Source organism: Pelodiscus sinensis, chromosome 18 (assembly GCF_049634645.1).
Source record: "Pelodiscus sinensis isolate JC-2024 chromosome 18, ASM4963464v1, whole genome shotgun sequence".
Lineage (NCBI taxonomy): Eukaryota > Metazoa > Chordata > Testudines > Trionychidae > Pelodiscus > Pelodiscus sinensis.
Window position 1 is genome coordinate 7,343,656 of NC_134728.1, and position 20,845 is coordinate 7,364,500.

At 46.0% G+C, this 20,845-nt stretch overlaps 1 long non-coding RNA gene across 3 annotated transcripts; it reads right to left on the bottom strand.

Annotated features, from left to right (window-relative positions):
- Positions 1-1,462: 1,462 nt before the first annotated feature.
- On the bottom strand, positions 1,463-12,979 carry LOC112546297 (uncharacterized). Of its 3 annotated transcripts, XR_012896424.1 has the most exons (4): positions 11,667-12,979; positions 10,295-10,428; positions 2,947-3,038; positions 1,463-1,809 (listed from the first exon to the last, which is right to left on the bottom strand). It is a non-coding gene; the product is annotated as an uncharacterized LOC112546297 (long non-coding RNA). The 3 variants fall into 3 exon arrangements; XR_003089963.2 differs by lacking the exon at positions 1,463-1,809 and having other exon boundaries at positions 2,562-3,038; positions 12,824-12,979; XR_012896423.1 differs by lacking the exon at positions 1,463-1,809 and having other exon boundaries at positions 2,562-3,038.
- Positions 12,980-20,845: the final 7,866 nt, after the last annotated feature.

The following is a 20,845-nucleotide window of genomic DNA, read 5'->3' on the forward strand; positions in this document are numbered from 1 at the left end:
GCATGAACTAGGTAGTTAGAACTAGGCTTCCTAGTTCGAACTACCGTTACTCCTCGTGGAATGGGGTTCGAACCAGCGGGGTTTTAAAAATGGCGGCGCCCCGCTTATGCAAATGAAGCCCAGGAAATTCAAATCCCGGGCTTCATTTGCAAGTGCGGTATGCCTGCATTACCCCGCTAGTTCAAACTAGCGGGGTAGTGTAGACATACCCTACGATATATAGTAGATATTGTTGTCTCCAAATGCCTCTTTCCAGGCATATGTTGGGGATCACTTCATATATATATAACCTTGGCTTACAGTGAACAGAAATCAGAACTGGGCCCCACCAGTAAAATGTAGAGAGCCCAAAATCTACAGCGTGCTAAGCATTTACTGCAAACTTTTTCTAGGCGTTTAGTGGTTTAAACCTCTCACATTCATTGAAATGTGATAGTAACTTAGTATCATGGGAGTTTCCATACTGGATCAGACCAGTGATCCATCAGATCCACTACCTTGTGACAACTGGCCAGCAGAAGACCCAGTTGCTTGGTTCTCCATAACCTCAGGAGCATCACAGAGCCGGATCACTCCTTCTTGCACCATATCTCTTACATCTGCAAATCTGCAGTGCTGCCTATATCTACCACCGCCTTCACTCCTCCTGTGCTGAAATCCACATCTGAGCCTTCATATTCTTTTGTCTTGACCATTTCACCTCCCCAATTCCAGCTCCCCAGATTCCAAGAAGTGCGGAATACTAATGCGCACTGTTACATATGTCCAAAGAAGCATCAGCCACGCACCCTATGCGCACGGATCTCCAGCGGCTTCGGCGTCTTTCAAAATTTACCTCTGTGCTTTGCACAACTCTCCACAGACTTTGCAGTCTGCCTTCTTTCTCTAATCCCATCAGCCCTTCCTCTGCCCACCTACCGTAGCTAGAGCTGCCATCCCTTCCTATTGTGGAGGTTCCAAAACCACCCGCCAGGCGGCTCTGTCATTACATTCTCATGAAGGTTTCGAATGAGCACCTCCTGCTGCACTGACTCAGTGGGCCACAAACAAGGCTGGGGCATGAAAAGGAATAAATGAAGCGATCAGCCCGAAGCACTGATAGTGGGTCAGCTACAGAGGGCGGAGGGTTTGGTAGCATTCGGCTCTGGTAACAAACTGGTGCGAGCAGAATTTGAGTTACATCTACATACTCTCTCACTCGCTGATCCAACCTGATCTTCCAGAAAGAATGATGGCTATTAGTCTCCCATTAGCAGGCCTGGGACCTCAGGCCTGTAATTGCAGCTGGTGTGACTTCACTTTGAAACTACTGGCACTTAGCCTTTGAAAAATAAATAAATAAAAGACTAAAAAGCCTAACCTTTTCTCCTCTGATTTTTTCAAAAGTTAGAAACATCTTTTGTATTCCAAAGGCCAAAGGGCCAAACTTGCCGTTAATTAAAATGCATATTCTTTAATTAAAGGCCCCATAACACATGAAGGGCATTCATTGAAATACGATGTGTGACATAGTCATTACCCTGCTGTTAATTACTAATTAATGAAGCTATTTCAATTAATAGCTTCCCCACTGTCACTCTCACTTTGACAGGGCTCCGTGCTGTGAAGCTGCGGCAGAATCACAGACAATCATAACTCCTGGAACACCACCAAAAGGCGTCAGTTGAATATTCATGTCGCATGACTTTAACACTTTTCAATTAAACATAATAAAGTAAAATCTCCGTCAAAAAAGTATATCAAATGTGCGTCAGCTTTTTCCCTCTCCCTCTGTCTTTCTCGCTCTCTCTCCTCGCTTGTCAAAAATAACTAGAATGAAAGAGGAAAAATAGTTAGTTTCTTTTTTTTTCTTTGACACCTCAGGCTGGAATGTGATTTATCAAGCAGAGCTCTGACCACACTGGGCTGCTAGACAGAGATAGGATTTACTATATACTGTAGCTGCATTTCAAACACATACTCCCCCATCTCTTCTTTCTGACACCTTGGTTTAGGGGCTGATCCTCTTCCTCTTGAAATCTGTAATAATAATTCAATGGGAGCAGACCCGCAAATTGCGTTCTTGCCCTGGGTCAAACATTTAATAGCTCAAGACTGACCTGTTTAATTTTCATTCCGAGAGAAGGGATCTCAGAGTGCAGAATCTAATCACCTAGTAGTTGTATTATTGCAGCGACTGCTGTTAATGGCAGATGTAAAGAGCTGCATAAAGGAAGCCATTTGCAGATCACAAATTTTATTGGGCCTACAAAACCCAGAAATTATGCTACATGTTGTTGAGCGCCATCTACTGATATCTCATGTGTTAATTAAAGCTGTACTAGAGGTGATTGAAATGTTTCATTCAAAAGTTTTGGGGGCAAAAAAATGATTTTGTCATTAAGCTCTAAATTTCTGTGGGAATGATCATTTTAACAAAAACTTTTAGCCCAAGCTGCTGATTTTTTTTCAGTTGTTGGTGTTTCCGTTAAATATTTCTGTGCAAACAGGAAAATAAATGATTTTCAGCTACAATAAATGTTTTTTTGAAAAATAAAAAGCTTTCCCAAACCACCCCACTGTTTACAGAGGGAGGGGGGCAATCTTATAGCAGTTGTGAAAGTAGCAAGGAGTAATGTGACTTGGAATGAAGATTCTTCCAACACTGAAGAGTTAAAATAGACCTTCCTGTAGCAGGTTTTGCTGTAGAAGAGTAGACACTTGTGATTCGGGAAAATGTGTTTATTGAAGTAACAAGTTACACACAAAGGTGATAGGAGCTACAAGTAGGGAAATAGATTGAAAAGTCTCACTGGAAGTTCTATTTGAAAGCAAGTGAAATAACAATCAATAATACACCTGTGTATTATCAGAGCATTTTCAAATTAATTAGCAGAGGGCACGACATCTAATGAGTACAATAAATAAATCATGGACTTTTTGTTTACTCTGCATCTCAAATCATACTTCTGATTTCCTGCATCCAGATTGTTTTCAGGGTGTTTGTGCGGATTTCCTCATTGTAACTTTCCTTCTCTCCCATTCTTAAGAGTTGTCCCCTGGAAGTAGCAAGAAAACCAAAATCCATTTTTTGGCCAAAAGACAGACACAGAATGACACGTCAATCACTAAACATTATTTGCAACCACCTCTCATTTTGCTAAGGAAGTTTGTGCATGGGAGAGTTCCTACACAAAGGAAACCACTGCTTTTCTGTTTAGACATTGGCACACAATGCTGTGCAGAGTATTGATCAGGCTGATTGTCACCTTCAGGATTATCCAAACTTAACAGTGAAAAAGCTTCCAGAGCTATTAGCAGAACACTGAACCAGGGAAAGAACCACTCAAGTGGTAATGAAGCCAACCCTAAGCACATACAAGCAGTTTCTGAATTTACTGGTTAGTCTACAATTTACTTTAAAACTATTTCATTAGTGGGTTGCTGAAGATAATAATATCACGTCTCTAAAAAAGTGTCATTCCCCCAGGCTGCCATCAGGTATGGGGTACCTGTTTAATAGCACTGTGTAGAACCCCATAAATCTTAAGAATGGCTTAGCTTCCCAGAAAAACGTACATGTGCTCCCATGGCTACCAAGCCTGCAAAATTGCCTTTCCATGGTATTTCAGTACTTCCTGCTCAATGAGGAGGAAAACAGACTCAAAACTTCAAGAAAGGTATGTTTCAAAAGCACTCTTTGAGCCTCAAAGGGATGGGTTGTATCAATACGAATGCCTATTATTGCTAGTATTAAGCCTAGCTCTTACAATGTTTCTCACCAGCAGATCTCATACCGCTTCACATTCTTGCATCTATTCCCACAACACACAAGGTAGGACCTTGCTATTAGCCTCTCTGGGCCTTGCTCCCTCAGCTATAAAACGATGTTAAGTGACTAGCCCAAGGTTATACAGAAAGTCTGTGGCAGAATTGAGCACTAAATCCCATCTGCAAAGTCTTAGGTTGGTACCTTAATGACTGGACCAACCTGTCATAGAAGCTTACTCATTCCATACCCTTTAGCCTTAAATGGTGGTAGGCTGAGGCAATCAAGGGTGTGGTATGCCACAGTAAGCTATTTTTATAATATTTACTGAATATTTTGCTGTATGTAGAAGTTACTGGAATGTCAACAGACTCCTGGTTGTCTGCGCAGAATTGAACCTGGGACATGAGCCTCTTCTGCATGAGGAGTGTGAACAAAGATGGATGGTCAGAAGATAGATATTGTTCCTTTCAGTGCTTTTTATCAAACAATTTTCTTTCAGTTTTAATTTTTTTTTTTTTTTTTTTTAGGATACCAGCTCAAACCCAGGAAAGACAGGGATTCTGGGGAACTCCATGTGATCTGTCCAAGCGTGATTGAGAAACCATCATTTACCATCTGCCTGGCTGGCAACTGAAGATTAGTCTCTGAGGTCTCACTTAGGGATCACCACTGGCTCACTGCCCCCTCTCCCGGGAAGCAGATTGCCCATTCTGCTCAGTTATACATAGTGGCTACGTCTAGACTGGTATGATTTTCCGGAAATGCTTTTAACGGAAAAGTTTTCCGTTAAAAGCATTTTTGGAAAAGCGCGTCTAGATTGGCACAGACGCTTTTCCACAAAAGCACTTTTTGCGGAAAAGCATCTGTGGCCAATCTAGACGCTCGTTTGTGCAAAAAAGCCCCGATCGCCATTTTCGCCATTGGGGCTTTTTTGAGGAAAACAAATCTCAGCTGTCTACACTGGCCCTTTTGCGCAAAAGGGACTTTTGCCCAAACGGGAACAGCATAGTATTTCCGCAAAAAGCACTGATTTCTTATAGTAGGAAGTCAGTGCTTTGTGGAAATTCAAGTGGCCATTGTAGACAGCTGGCAAGTTTTTCCAGAAAAGCGGCTGATTTTCTGGAAAAACTGGCCAGTCTAGACACAGCCAGTGATTTTACCTCACATAGGCCAGGTCAAGATGGGTGGAGCTTTAATTTCCACTTATGCTGATAACCTCAGATGCATGATTCAGAGCCCTACATCCCTAAAACAGCTTCACAGATTGCTTTTATGATGTAATAGGCTTTTGATCTGGTACAGGGTGTAAAGGCCAAATTAATTAACTTGACACGTCTCAATTTTGTTTTAATCCCATGCCTCCTCTTCTAAAATGCTTCTTTAGATAACCAGTGATATTAGATGGAGGATTCATATTAGACCTCAGTGATGCTGGGAACTGAATTAAAATCTTTACTGTGTTGTCCAGTAAAGATTTTACATTAAACTGTAAACTATCCACTCCTGAAAAGATTTCTCCTTTGTTTGCATGAAAGACACCTGACTGAAATAGCCTGTGTTGCAAAAGACCCTGCACTGAAGTAGCATGTGTCACAAACTACCTGTAGCGTTGTTTCGACTCATTGCAGACCTTCATACTTTTGGCAAAAGTCAGGGATGTTTCAGCACATTTTCGGAGAAGTATTGGTGGAGATATGAGATGCCCTCCCCAGAACACATTAATCCACCAGAGATGGACAACTCAAGGGGAATAATCTCTTCTAATACACATTCAGCAATTCAGTTCTGCACTCTGGTCCTTTATCCAAGTATCTCCAAGAAGGAGGAGGATGCACCAGCACCATCAGAGCAGAATAAAAACTTGATACTGAATGAAAGGAAAAGATAAATTATCATCAACATGCCTCGTGATATTTTTTTACAATCCTGGACCTGAATGTTCCACCAATGAATATTGAAACCCTGAGCAATGGTAAAAATATATGCCCCTTCTTCAAACTAACTCTAGATTTGCCTAGACCCTGGCATAAAATGACATGGGCCAGAGCTGGGATCCAAGAGGCAGAAAACGAAGCTTGACAGCTGATGCTATGGACTTTGTGCCAGCACCCATTTAAAGTCACAGGAGGTTTTTAGTTTCATCAAAAGCAATACTTTTGATGCTTTTTCATGAACAGGAATCATCCTTTTCACTTTGTTTTACATAATAACCCTATTTCCCCCCACAGTTTATACTTTCCTTTTGGGAGATATCCAGGCTCATGTATACTGTCATATATCAAGTATACTGTAATATACTTTTTGGAAATAGTCTGTTAGACTTGCCAACCAGAGGGCTTCTCTACAGAATCTAGATGCAGAACATGTCCAATAGTGCTCTGAATAGTGCTAACTTCCAGCAGTCTTGTAGGGGTTACATTTACAAACCAGATTTTCAAATTAGCTAGCTGAACAAATACACATCCTAATGTATATGACCAATAACTAGGATAATATGTACAAATGCCTGTTGTACAGGAGTGGCTATTTGATTTGCATGTGCAGCCATTTCTATTGCACTCAGAAATTTGGTACATACCTGTGCATGCATTCACGTGGAAAATCTGGCTCAAAGATTTCATTCTGAACATTCTGAGTTACTACAGAGATTTTTTTCCCAGCTGTTTGGCTGGTGGATTTTGCCAAAAATACTCATGCTCTGACTGACGCCATGTTTTGGGGGTGAGAAGGAATTTTCAATGGGTCAGATTTGCAGAGACCTTGGGGGTTGGGTGGACAAGGTCGCCTTACTCCACAGCATGGAGCAAGGGTCACTTGCTGATTTCAACTAGTGTAAATGGTGGATTCTCCATAACATGACATTTTTAAATTATGCTTTGAGGACTTCAGTGACTCAGTCAGAGACTATGGGCCTATTAGAGGAGTGGAAGGATGAGGTTCTGTGGCCTGCAATGTACAGGAAGTGAGACCAGATGATCATGATGCCCTAAACCAGACCAGACAACCATAATGACGATCCCTTTTGCCCTAAAGTCTGAGTCAATGGGACCTGCCTTTTGACTTGCTCTTGGACTCCTGACCCCAGCTCTGACCCATGTCTCTGAATCCTGCTCTCGGACAGCCACTGCTCTGACTGGTAGGCATAGCTCAAGCTATGAGTCTAAGGCTAGGAGTCTGTTGACAGAGGGATGCAAATCAAGCATGTCAAAATTGCTAATGAAGCAGGGATTTAAACATCCTGTGCTTCATTAGCATAAACATGGCTGCTGCTTTTTTTCAAAACGGAGCTTTTTCTAAAAAAAAAAAGGGCAGTCTAGATGCAGATCTGTCAAAAATAAACCCCTTTTCAACAGATCCTGCATTCCTCAAAAAATGAGCTTTACAGGATCTGTCGAAAAAGGGTTTATTTTTGACAGATCTGTGTCTAGATTGCCGTTTTTTTGGGGGGTGGTTTCGAAAAAGCTCCATTTTGAAAAAAAGCAGCGGCCATGTTAATGCTAATGAAGCGCAGGATATTTAAATCTCTGCTTCATTAGCAATTTTGACATGCCTAATCTACGTCTCTCTGTCTACAGAGAGAAGTAGTCTAGACAGCCAAAGAGAGCTTTGTTTGGGGAGGTGGTACTGTTTTGCCAACAGAAAAATTCCTTCTATGCATGACAGCTGAATCAAAGCTGGGGGCTATGTAGGTATAGCTATCTCAACATAGGCTCTGGAGTGTAGAGGCACCCTCATGTAAAAAGTGTTTCAAGTCCTCAGATTTGCAGAGAAAAGGCTAAAAACATAACTCAAGTATGTCCTCGAGGCTCAGAAAACAGAGATACACAAAAAGACCTAAAATAAATTGGAGGTTTTTTTCTCAGTATAATTTCTGGCTGATATAAGTGGCATGTAGACACATCATTTTTGTTCCTGGGTAAGTAACAGGTGTCTTTGTACAATGTATATGGCCACTTAATGCAATGGATGCTGATGTTTGACAGGCATACCATGCATCTGGGTTTTCCAGGACATGACCTCCTTTTTGGTCCCCCAATCTCCATCCAGACAGATATTTGAAATATGAAAAACTTCCCTGAGACTCTAAAACCACTTGTATGGAAGTTGCGGGAAAGGATCTGCCAAGAACTACTAGCCATGTTGGACCCTCAGGACTTTAGAGAAATCCCTAAGTGTAGCGTTTCTCATACTGGGGGTTCCCACCCACAAAAGGGGTGGCAAAGCAAGTGCAGAAGGGTCACTAGCAGGGTCACCATATGTTTCGGTTTTCAGGCTTTAGTCCTCTGATCTCTGTCCAGATCGACTTTGGAAATATGGAAAATGTCCATGATTTTTCCTTGCTTTCAGAGCTGGTGGCTGAAGTGGCAGCTGCTCTCAGCTTGGTAAACACTGCCACAGCCAGCAGCAGCTCCGAAGGAAGGGTGGCAATTCCATAGCTTGCTACACTTCCTTCCGTACTGTTGCTGGTGGTGGCACAAACTTCAAAGCTGGGTTCCCACCAAGGTTCCCTCTAAGCTGCGCAGTAGCATGGCCCTGCAGCTGCTTAATGAGCCCCGCCCAGCCAGGGGCTCAGGGCTGGTGCACGGAGCTGCATGGCTGGGGAGGGGCACTTCTCCCTCAGTGACAAAAGCAGCTCCCTGCTGAGGACAGAGCAGTGAGTCTCTCCTAGCCCGTATGGACACGTCTCCTCCCTGCAGTCAAGACTCCTGCTGCACCTTTCTCCAGCTTCTCCTCAGAAAAGTCTCTTCTTCTCTGTTGTCTCTCCTCTTTCAGAGCTGTCTGGCTTGGTGAGGTGGTGCATCAGTGCAAAGGTGCGTCCCGTGGCCAAATGGGGGACGGGGAGGGGGGGAGGATGTAGCTCTAGCTCACTCAGCTCAGTGGGGCTGCCAGTCTACTCCTCATGCCCAAGGACGTGGAAATCCACTGTGTGTTCAGAACCATCAGAGGGTTTGGTCTGTTGGCCTCTTTGCCCCTTGCTGGCGGGGGTTAGGGAGGCTCTAGAAGTCTGCTAACCAGAGTTCCTTTCTCCCGCCTGCTCACTCCTCTTCAGCAGCCCCACCAGTCTACTTGCCAGCCCGTTGATCCTCCCTGCTGTTAGCCGGCCAACCAGCAGTGCCTGGATTACCCCTTTGGTTTCTGAGCTGTGTGGACATGTACACCCCTTGACATGCTCTTTTTGAAACTCTTCCTCCAGCTGAAGCAGGTTCTGCAGGGGCAACGGGGTGGGATCGCAGTGGCCCAGGCATGTTTTCTAACCCTCCCGGCTCAGCGTGGGATTCTACATCCCATCCGAGACACCCTAAAAGAAACAGGCCTTGCAGAGCCTCAGGCACCTGGTGACAGGATCAGGTGGAGTGGAGCTTGTGCGTCACCGTGGCCGTGATGTCCTCCTGCCTCAAGAGAACAAGGGTGCGTCAGTGACTTGGATGCCCCCAGGAATCAGGAAGGATGATTGGCAACTGTCACCCTGGGATGGACTTGTCTTCCTCTGTCGTGACCTTCAGTGGCAGACCCCTCCTACTCCAGTGTAGGAGTTCCTGCCTCCATTCCCTCTGCCTGCCTATGACAGCTATTCCTTAGAAGCTTCTCTCAGATTGCTCTGTCTGGTTCTGGTGGCTATATTTGTCCATTCCCATTGGGTTGTATCTTCTGCCCCCACAGAATAGCTGGGTTCCCTAAGGTGGATGGAGTATCTTCGGTGCTTGGGGAGGGGGGCTGATCCTAAATGGAAATGGGGGAGAATGAGAGACAGACTCATCCTCCAGCTAGGGCCAATCTCAGACGACCATCCAATTAGCCCATCATAAGATGGGATTTTCAGGTCTCTCCTCCACGTCGGTCTTCTCTCCTGAGCCTCCGGTCTCTCGTTCCGTCTCTCTCTCTCTCTCTCCTCCTCCTACTTCCTCCCCCCCCCTCTCTCTCTCTCAGCTCTCCTCCACCTCCTGCCTCTCTCTCTGTCTCTCTCTTTCACTTCTCCTCCCCCTCCTGCCTCTCACTCGGACCACAGAGCCCAAATGGTCGTTTGGACTCCGCACTCCCCGTGCTGCATGGGAGGTGCGGAGCCCAAACGGTCGCTTGCAAGGCTTGCTACCACGCGGTGGCCTGGCTAAGCAGCGCAGAAGTCAGCCGAGCACCACAGCGGAAGGTGAAGGGGGGCGGGGCAATGATGTTCATGGCCAGGGGGCGGGGCCTGGAGCCGCTGTCATGCCGCACATCACCGCCCCGCCCCCCCTTCGCCTCCCACTGTGGTACTCGGCTGACTTCTGCGCCGCTCAGCCGGGCCTCCGCGGGGGAGCAAGCGGCCATTTGGGCCCCGCACTCTCCATGCAGCATGGGCCGCCCAGAGGGAACAGCCAGCATTTCGGCGTTACAGACTCTCAGACACTGGGCTACTATATATATGATGTGATGAGTTTCAACAGGGCTCCAATTACCAGTCGGGGACAGTTTCAGATGGGAGGTGGATCATTTCATCAGGGAAATGTCTGGCTTCTGTCAGTGTCACTTTTCTATTGGATCCCATTTCCCAGCTGGGTTTCTCACCTCTGGTGGAGCAGCAGTTTGTAGAGCTGGTAAATCCCCCTCCCGGCCAGCCGGCCGGTGTCCTAAGCTGGGTCACTGATGGACTCTTGCAGCTAAGTCACTAAGCTCCGTACTTTGGGGCACTGAGCTGAGTTCTAATGGAAGGAAAGGAGAGGGGGCTCCATCAGCTTCTACAGTCAGCTTCCAATCTCCCCTGGGCCAGGAGTCTCTCTCCCCCAAGTCCCTGTGCTGGAGACACTGGGAGAGAGAAGCTAGAGCAAAACCCTCAGCTCCTTCTGCCCCCCAAGGGATCCTGGAGCAAAGGGATGTGGAGTTTGACCCCCAGCTGCTCCAGGATGACAAGAAGGGTTGCAAGCCTGGGCATGAACCTGGCTGGAGCTGGATTTGGAACATGATCCCCTTAACATCCCAGGATCTCCACTGACCGAGGAGATGAACTTGACTCAAGTCTATCTCATTCCCTGCTCTGACTCTACCTTCCCAAGGGGAACACTCTCACCCCACAGCCCCTGCAGGTCCTACAGCATGTCGGAGCCGCCTGCCTACGCCTGGTGCCAGGAAACTCAGGTCACTTATATCAAATTCAGGGTGGGGGATGATAAATCAGAACTGGGCTCTGCTGCTCCTTGCAGTCTTGGCTGACTCTTGGGACACTCTGGACCTGATGCAGAAGCTGACCCATGGTGGGTGAAGGAAGCAGGTCAGGATCAATAGACCGGTGCACATGCTGTGCAAATGTGCCCACCTCCATTCCAGGGTCTGAGACATTGTGCTCTGGGTGGAATATCTGATTCATTGAGCTTGGCACTTGAGAAGGGAATTGTCACAATGTGTCTTTGTCTCTCTAAAGTGGGACAATGCTCAGTGTCTGGCCTGGTCTCGTCCTTTCTAAACTCCTGATTCATGGACATCTGATCAGGATGGAGACAAATCTTTTGTCCCTCGCTGACTCAGAAGCTCTTAGTCAGAGGCAGGGAGTGACTGGGAGGACATTTCCTCTCCTGCCCCTCTAATCTTAGTGCTGGTAGGAGAAAAAAGTTGACTCCCTTTGGGCCCACCTAATTCTTTAGTCTGTGACTCTTCTGCGAGCACCTTCTCCTGGATCTCTTGGCAGGAGTGAAGGAGATTGGGCAGAGGGTGGGAAATTTGAGACTCTTATTCCCAAAGCCAGCCAGGGCCCTGACTTGAAGTTCTATCTACTTCTCTTGCCTCTGAAGGAGGAAGGGATCCTCATAGCACTGCCCTGACCAAGGATGGTTCATTGGGATGCAGGCTAGGAGGACAGAGTGGAAAATGGATTTCCAGTCTCCCCTTTCCAGTCTCCCCCAGCACTAAGATAAAACTGCTCCCTGTCCTTCCTGACCATACTCACTTCCAAGATGTATTGGAGCCTGCGTCTGGGGACTCTGCCAGCAGGTTCTCCAGCATGGCCTGCCTGATGTTAGACAAGCCCTTATACAGGGCTGCATAGGAAGGGACAGCCAAGAGTCACACTTGGGATATTGAGAGAAAAAAAAACTCCTCCCTGTTAAGAGCCCCCTGCTCGGCCAATCAGCATCAAAACTCAAAGAAGGTGGAGGCTGAGAGGTCTCAGCAGATGTCCTAAAGGATGACTCAGGTCACCATCACAGGGGATGTCTCAAACTTATTTCAGCCCCACCTCTTTGGGATGGCTTCCCACAAAGCTATAAGGGGGGAAGTCTCTGAGGCTGTCCCTGCCTTGCATCTCTTTCCTGCTTGGTTGATTTCAGGGTCTCTCTGTGAGGTCACCACCTCCCCACCACTGTGCCCCAATAGACTGAGGTCCTGTAACTGGCCTTTGTGATGTCACTGCCACACCCACCCCGATGTCCTGCCCGTAGCCAGTCCCTTGGGACTCATTGATTGATCAGAATAGTGCTCTCAAATGAGCTACAGACCAACAATTGCTCATAGTCATTATTCTGCAAGTATTTGAGAAGAACTGGCACAGTAGAGCGAATCAGGAACTGTGCAGAGACAATAATTGCAGAGAAGCAGCACCATCAATCAAATACGATTGTGACTTATTTGTTTTGTCTTAAAGAGAACAAAAGGACCTGAGTCTTCCCAGTCAATAGCCACCTGCTTGGCCAATCAACATCGACAGAGCTGGGAGATGGAGCAATCTCAGCAGAAGTCCAAAAAGTGGCCCAGGTCACCTCTGGAGGGGATCAGTTTCTGAGCTCTCTTCCAGCCTCCCCTCTTTGTGAGGGCCTCTCACAGTGACAGCAACTCCCTTGAGACACACACACACACACACACACACACACCTTCCCAGGTGGAGGCAGGGAGGAATGGAAAAGGGGGAAAAGGAGCAAGAGAAGAGAAAGGGGGAAGGAAGGAGGAAAGGGAAAACCTAAAAAGACAAACTCCTAGTGCCCTCAATGATTTGTGGGACTCTTTGGTTAGAAATCAAATCACCTTAAACTAGTGATTTCTATCCCTAAAATTCAGCTGGTACCAAGTGGATCAGACTGCACAGGTTCCAGACCTCTCTGAGACTTTTACCTTCTAAACAGGGACTACAAAATCAGCAGTAGGAAAGGAGAAAACGCCAGTGACGTTCTTCCTCATGCTCACGTACATTCATCCTAATTCTCTGTCAGTCCCTAAGGAGACACCTTGAGAAGGGGTCTTGCTGCTGCAAAGCCACAGGAGTCTCTGAGGTTGCCCCTGCCTGGCGCCTTTGAACTGCCTGGATGATGTCAGGGTCTCTCTGTGAGGTCACCACGTCCCCACCACTGTCCCCCAGTAGTCTGAGGTCCTGCAACAGGCCTTTGTGATGTCACTGCCACACCCACCCCTGCCATGTAAGATGGGTGTCCTGACCCTGGCCAGCTTCTTTCAATGTTTGAGCATCCCACTTCGTGATCGCTGAGCCTGTGGGTCAAACTGGCTGCACTGTAAAGCCCCAGGTGCTACTTCCTAGGCCACACACCGTTTTTCATTCATTCGTAGGCTTTCAGGCCAGAAGGGACCATTAGAGCATTAAATCTGACCCCCACATATTGAGCCCTCCTTCATATCATAGTAGATAAGTTGAACCAAGAACACACCAGAAAGGCATCTAGTCTTCATTGGAAGACATCAAGAAATGGGGAATCTGTCACTAGCTTTGGTAATTTGTTCCAATGATGAATCATCCTCACTGTGATACAGTTGTGCCTTATTTCTAATATGAATATGTCTGTTTTCACCTTCCAACTCACTGATCTTGTTCTCTCCTTTTCTGCAACATTACACAGCCCTTTCATCTCTGATATTTTCTTTCCAGGTAGGCACTTAGACACTTCCATGAAGTCACCTCTCAGCCTTCCTTTGTAGAAGCTAAACAGACTGGGCCTCTTTCAATAGCTCACAAGAATTTTTTCTTCAGCCCTCAAAAAATTGGGCTCTTTGCTGCCCCTTCTCCAATTGTTTAACATCTTTTTAAATTGTGGTCCCAAAACCAGGATATAGTATCCAATCTCTCCCCTCTTGCTCTGCCCCTCTTCCCGTGCCCTGCCGCTCCATGGACCCAGAGGAAGATTCAAAGCAGCAAGAAACTCTGCCTGCCCCACCCCCTGGCTCTGCTGCCACCATCATTCTGCTAAGCTGAGGAAGGGGCTTAAAGCAGCCGGAAGCGCCCTCCTCCCAACCTGCTGCTCCACAGATCCAAGCTCAGGGCTCCTCACAGTTGCTGCCATGCTGCATCAGCAGCGCTATTTAAAAGGACCAGGTCAGGGCTGCCACTGCTGCACAGCTGTCCCGGGGCTTCCTTAATTCCACCGGGCCCCTGTGTAGTTGCCCTCTTTGCGCCTCCTCCCCTGTTGGTGGTCCAGGATGGGTGGCATTCGAATCTCTCCTGGGCGGCTGCCCAAGTGCACAGCTTAGAGGGAACACTGGCACTTACTAATGGTGCAGTTGTGCCAGAGGACCAGGGACACAGCGTGTTAGGTTCTGAACAAACGGAACAGAAACGGTCTTTGCCCTCAAAGAGCCTACATGCTTTAGTGCCAGGGCTCCATGCTGCTCCTGGGGACGCCTCCCAGGCCACTTGTCGAAGTCCCAGGTGCTTGAGAGCCGATCTCCAGGATGTGAGAGGAGAAAGGATCATGTGACCCTTCTGTGTCCATGATCCTTACCCATTGTCCCTTTAATCTTCACCTTTGCTAATAGGACTCAGGATTCTTTTCAGTGTCAACCTACCTCTGTTAATGTGGGCTTCTTTATTAATGTTAGACTTTGTTAGTAATCGGTTAAGTTGAAATGGTTTAAGTTGTTTGTTTGTGGGTTCACCATTTTGTTCTGTTTAGAACAACAGGTGAGCCTCCATTTTGATGAGTCTTCTTCTTCCTTGCTCCTGGAGAAGGCGGGAAAACAGGGAAAGAGAGGGAAACAGGAGTGCATAACTAGGGGGCGCTCAGAGTGCTTGGGGCTCTCTTCCTCCAGCCTGCTCACTGACAGGGTGCAGTGAGTGCTGGTCAGAGAATTGGTCACTGGTTTGGAGTGTCAGGCGGGGTAACATCAGACAGTGTATTTGATTATTGGGAAGCATGCTCGCACACACGACTCATCAGGTTAGACAGGGCTAACACACACCCGAGATGGCACAAAGGGGTTAGGGTGGGGTCTGAGTTAGGACCCAGCCTAGGCGCCTACTGTCACTGAGTTGTTCCCGACCCCTGTCATCTGGTGAGCAGGCTTGAAGTCAGCATTCCCTGGAGCTGGGTAAGACAGGAGGCCTAACTCCGGCTACCCTCCTCTGTGTCCCTACTGTTCTGTGTGACTCCCGCAGTTTCCAGACCCAGTTATTCTGTCCTTCCCTAGTCCTTTTTACCTTCCCTATCCTATAGGTAATAAAGTTTAGTTTCCTTTATACTTTTGTGTGTGGACCTCTCATTTGGTGCCCTGATAGAGGGTGAAAGGGGTGAGAACCAGATAAGAGCTCAGGTGGATCTCTCTGGAGTCCTCCTTTCTCTTACACCTCAGTGCTGCGATGCTCTCTGGGAGCTGGTCCTGAGGTCAGTCAGACAAGCAGGGATGTGTTGTTCCTTTGGGGGCGGAAGGCCTGGTATTGCTGCGGGTGCTCAGCGGTGAAGGGGCTCTACCCGCCCAGGAAATGCTTTTAAGGTGCATGGGGAATGGGGTGCTTCTGTTTTTACCCTGCCTGGGCAAAGGAAAGAGTTCAAGCCCAAGATCTGGACTCAAGCCCCCACTCTGCCAAACTCTGTGCATGACATAATCCCACCACTTCCAGATCTGGGCAGTGGGGATGGAACATCCCCATCTCCCAGGTGATTTCAGGTGGATTATTTTGTATTCTAAAGGGGGGGGGGGCTCATCTGCATAACTTTGGGGGATCCATCTGCACATCCTTCCCAGTCATGACATTCATTCTCTGCCCCATGCAAGGGCTCAACAACCTCATCAGCCATCTGTGGAGATCAGAATATTTCTTCTCCCTGAGGTTCCCCCACAGTGAGAACATCAGCATCATCTGTCACAGCAGTGGGCAAGATATGGCCTGTAGGCCGAATCTGGACCACTAAGCCTTTTAATCTGGCCTGCAGCCTGTCCTGCCGGCACCCTCAGGCAACCCTATGGCTCAGAGAGGCTGGCTGCTCCATATTCCTCTCTGCCGCACAGAAGGAAAAGGGGTGAATTCTTCGCACGTGCGGCCTCTACTGCCAGCACAATCTCTCAGTTCCCATTGGCTGGCTTCCATTGGCTGTTCCCCCCCTCAGCGCAATCTCTCACCTCCCATTGGCTGGTTAACTAACAGGACGTCAAGTATGACTTTGCAGTCACAGAGTGTTTATGCAGCCTCCCACCTGCCTTACGCTTTGACCCTCTTAGAGCCCCACACACAGGCCAGCGCCTTACGGCCGGTTTTGTGCTTTGCAGCACAGAGTCCAGTTTGGAAGGTTAATGCTGGGTGTTCACTCACCAGCTTCCATTCAGTCTGCTTGAGACTGGCCACCAAAAGCAGGGGTGGGGGGCAGTTCCGCCCATTTTAGGACCATCGCACTCTGAGTATTGTGACTCAGGGCCTCATGCTGCTGTTGCTGCGGAAGCCAGGGGGATATTGCAGTTGACACCAAGGTGGGCAGGCCCCATGTCCACTCCTCAGCTACCAAGTGACATGTGGGATGTGGGCAGTGACCCATTGGAATCCCAGTGGGAAGGAGCAAAGGGGGGAGATGTTGAAAGGGACCTGAGCAGGGGGATAGGCGAGCTGAGGTGCAGGGGAGGTGGTCTATGAAGGCAGTTAGAACCATATTTAAAATGGCTACCTCGCTGCATCCATTTCAGACAGCTGACTTTGTTTCCAGGAGCAAAATCGTATGAAATGAGTACAGCAGAACTGCTCGGTTCAAAAGCAAGGAACCATTCTGATACTGATTGCCAGAGCAGGAGCCTGGTAGACAGGACTAGGGAATGCAGGATAAGCACCCCTATAGGGAGGCCACCGAAGAATCAACAGCCTAAGGCAACACAAAGCTGCAGTGCTGGAAGATTTCAAAGGCAGCGTTTATGGGCATGATTTTCCTCTGAGGAACCCAAATCAAGAGTGGCCACAAATCAAGAATGGCCACTTTGAGGTCACTGGAGTTAGATGGGGATAGGAGCAGCATAGGAAACAGCAAAGTCAAGCTCTTTGTTTTGGACAAATGGGCAGGCTATGGGACCCAAAAGTTTCCAATGGGGAACTGTCTCTCCTCACAGCAAAGGTGCACTGTTTGTTCTGATTAGCCTCGCAAAAGGCCCCGAGCCAGGCCTTTCCGCAGCCCAAGGATAATTTTTAAGAAAAAGTGTTCACTTCACTCTCACTCACATATGCCCACATGAGAGATTATAAATTAGGGTTTTTATAGGTGACTTGGATGGGAAGAAAAAACATGAAAGAAAGTTAACAGCTGCCATGAGCCCAATGGTTTCACTGGAAACTCCCTTGTTAACTGCTAACTGTTTTCCATTAATGAGAATGCAGGATGTGTGCTGGTAGGTTTATAATTCTTTGTATAAAATTCTAACACAGATAATTGCTACACATGTACCAATCCACTGTCTCCCATGAAACTGAAATTATTTTTTTCTTGAGAGCTGAAATTAAAAACAATGTATTAGAGAATAGTTAATGAAAAAGCACTAGAAGAGTACACAAAGTTTTGAATCGAATACTTGACAGGAGCTTGTCAGTAAATTGTATTAGGAATTTCAGCGTGCAGAGAACTACACAATTAACCGATAAATCTGAGATTATCAGTTAATCTTGTCTACTACACACATTCCCGCCCGCTGCCTCTGATAAAGTACCAGAGTAAGGGAAGTTGAAAGAAGAGTGTTTTTCCTTTGACTTCCTGCTGTGTAGACAGTGCCAAAAGCCAAATTAAGCTATTTCAACTTATGCAATGGACATAGATAACTTTAGCTATCTTAATTTGACTTTTGCCCTGCAGTGTAGACATGCCCTTAGGAATAGAAACCCCCAATAAAAAGAGACAGTATTCTGAGGTTCATTCTAAGGACTAAAGGTAAAATGTTTCCTTCCATTTTGGAATAAAAATTACCATAGCCCCAAACCTGCAATGTGATCTGACTGGCCAGAAAGCTGCACCCATTCATTGGAGTTTAGTTCTTAAGTATGTTTGTTATTATTTGCATGTTATAGTATTTCTGAAAGAAAATAGATATTTGATATCACAGAAACTAGGGAGTAGAAAAGTGCTCTATGGCGGTACGTCTACACAGTGTCATTATTTTGAAATAACTTAGTCCACATCTACACAGCAGGCAGTTATTTCGAAATAATGTCGAAATACTGTCAAGCTGGAGGACTTCTTACTCCAACTTCTGTAACCCTCATTGTACGTGGAGTAAGGCAAGTTGGAGGAAGAGTGCTCTATTTCGAAATAAGTGCTGTGTAGATACTCCCAATTTCAAAATAAGCTACGCAATTGACATAGCTCAATTTGCATAGTTTATTTCAAGTTAAGCCCTGCTGTGTAGACGCACGCTTCTAGTCCTCCGCCAGCTCCTGCCAGGACAGGCATTTTCCCTTCTGTTTTGCTTACTATATTCTTAAGCGCATTCATGTATTTAATCTCAGAGGGGTAGCCATCTTAGTCTGTAACTTCAAAAACAACAAGCAGTCCAAAGCTTGAGCTCATGATATTACATATATATTTTTGTTAGTCTCTAAGGTGTCACAGGATTGCTCATTATGTATTTAGATGTATATAAACTGTAATAAAAAAGCATCCGTCCAATGTTCTGTGGGCCTCTTCCATGCACTGAACCTGCCCCAGACAATTTCCAAATAAAGAGTGCGTCTCCACTGCAGGGCTTAACTCGAAATAAGCTACACAAATTGAGCTACATCAATTGTGTAGTTTCTTTTGAAATAGCTTATTTCGAAATAGGGAGCGTCTACACAGCCCTTATTTCGAAATGGAGCATTCTTTCTCCGACTTCCCTTATACCTCATACAATGAGGGTTACAGGAGTCAGAGTGAGAAGTCCTCCAGCTTGACTGTATTTTGACACTATTTCAAAATAACTGCCTTCCGTGTAGACGCGGAGGTAGTTATTTCGGAATAGCACTAGTTATTTTGAAATAGTGTTGCAGTGTGGATGTACCCAGAGAGACCTGTCAGTTCCCCACAGATCTAGTCCGACACACAGCAACAACATAAATCTATTTAGTGATTGTGTGCATAAGAGGATTCATTGCAGAGTCCCAGTTCATTATTCGGCCCAACCCACCACCCTTATCCCCATGGCAAGAGCAAAGAACTGGCCTGGAATGTTGACAAACTTACCTAGTTATGGCCCCCTGAAGGAAAATAGTTGCAAAGCCCTCTTTCTATCGATGAGGCTTAATATGGTGGCAGTATTTCACCAGGAAAGAGACAGTCTCTTAGGCAGATCTAAGGACATTTAGAGCTTTTATTGCTCAAAATACCTTACTTAACTGATGAGATTTCACATCGTTGTGGGCATAACAAAAGACTCTAGTTGGGGTCCCAAGCATGGTGATGTTGCAAAGGAATTCAGACTTTGCAAGCCACTTCACTACATTGCCTGAAGACACAAAGTTTCATGCTGCACTACAGCTACTATAGACACTGCAGGAAATAGAAAGAAAAAAAGAGTAGCTGATGGATTCTGTGATCCTCAATTCTTTATTAACTAGCAGATTTACCCAGTGTTGCTTGGGTGAATAAGTCAATTATAAGGAGGGGGTTTGGAAAATAAAAGGAAAATAGACATGCTTTATTAAAATGCCTGTATTTTTCAAAAATACTGTGTTATTTTTATGAAGTTAATTTTTATTTTGGATTTCTTTAACAAAAGGATTGTCCAAATTTTTCCATTGAATTTCTTCAGACTTTTTTTTAATGGAAATTCTTTGTCCCTATAAACTTTTATCATTCACCATGTTTTAACAAAAAGGGACTATAGTCAGTTAGGTTTCCAATAACATTGTCTTCTAACTTTCAATGCTTACGCATTAATTTAGCTGTGCCAAACTAGAGCATTACTCCAAATTTCTCCATTTTATCTCTTTTCTTGAGAAGCAATCCTATTCCAGGTTCGTCCTATTTTTCTGGTTCATCTTGGTCCAGTCTCATTCAACATTTGCTCAGTTATATCAGTTTTGAGGACTGGACTTGCTTTGGTGATTCTGTCTCTTTTCTGCTTGGTTTTATGGAACGCAATTCCATGCACATCCCCTTTTCTTGGCACAACCAAATCCTTACTTTGCTTTAAGTTATCATCAGAGGAAGATGTATCCGAATTTGGTTGTCCTAACTCCTGTCATTTAGGAGGAGTTCTTGATCAAACAGACAAACTCTCTAAAACAGTGTTTGAGAAAGGTGCTGACAGACTGTTTATCTAAAGCCTCCACCGTCTTGCAGCTCCCATTGGCTCTGGTTCACCATTTCCAGTCCAGGGGAGCTGCAGGAAGCAGAATTCTGGACCACATCACTTCCCGCAGCTCCCCTTGGCTGGAAACAGGGAACAGGATCCAATGGGAGCTGCGAGGCTCTGTGGCTGCAGAACCTTTAGATCAGCAGTTCCCAATCTTTTCCAGATAGGGACCCATTTAGACAATTCAGGAAGACCTGGTGACCCAAGGCAATTCAAAAACAGGAGATGGAAGGGGGGCACCTGGGGAGACACTTGGCAACCCTTTTGAAATATAATGGTGACCCATATTTGGATAAACAAATTTAGATAAAGCAGAGTGGCCCATTGGTAGCTTTCTCAAAGTAGCCCGGAAACACTGCTTTAAAATATATAGTAGTGGGTTTTTTAACCAGTTTTCAAATATGTTTTAAGGCTATTTCCACTTCCATTAAAATGTACATCTTAAGCTTCTTTGTTATATCACTGTATAGCTGCTGAACATGCACATGAAAAAAGAAATAATACATGAGCCTAAGGAATGATTGTCTCTGTTTATATGAATAACAGAGGTGAGAAACTTCAACAAGAAGGGTTCCTACTGGTGTCCTGGACAGTCAGCACTGAGGAAACAAC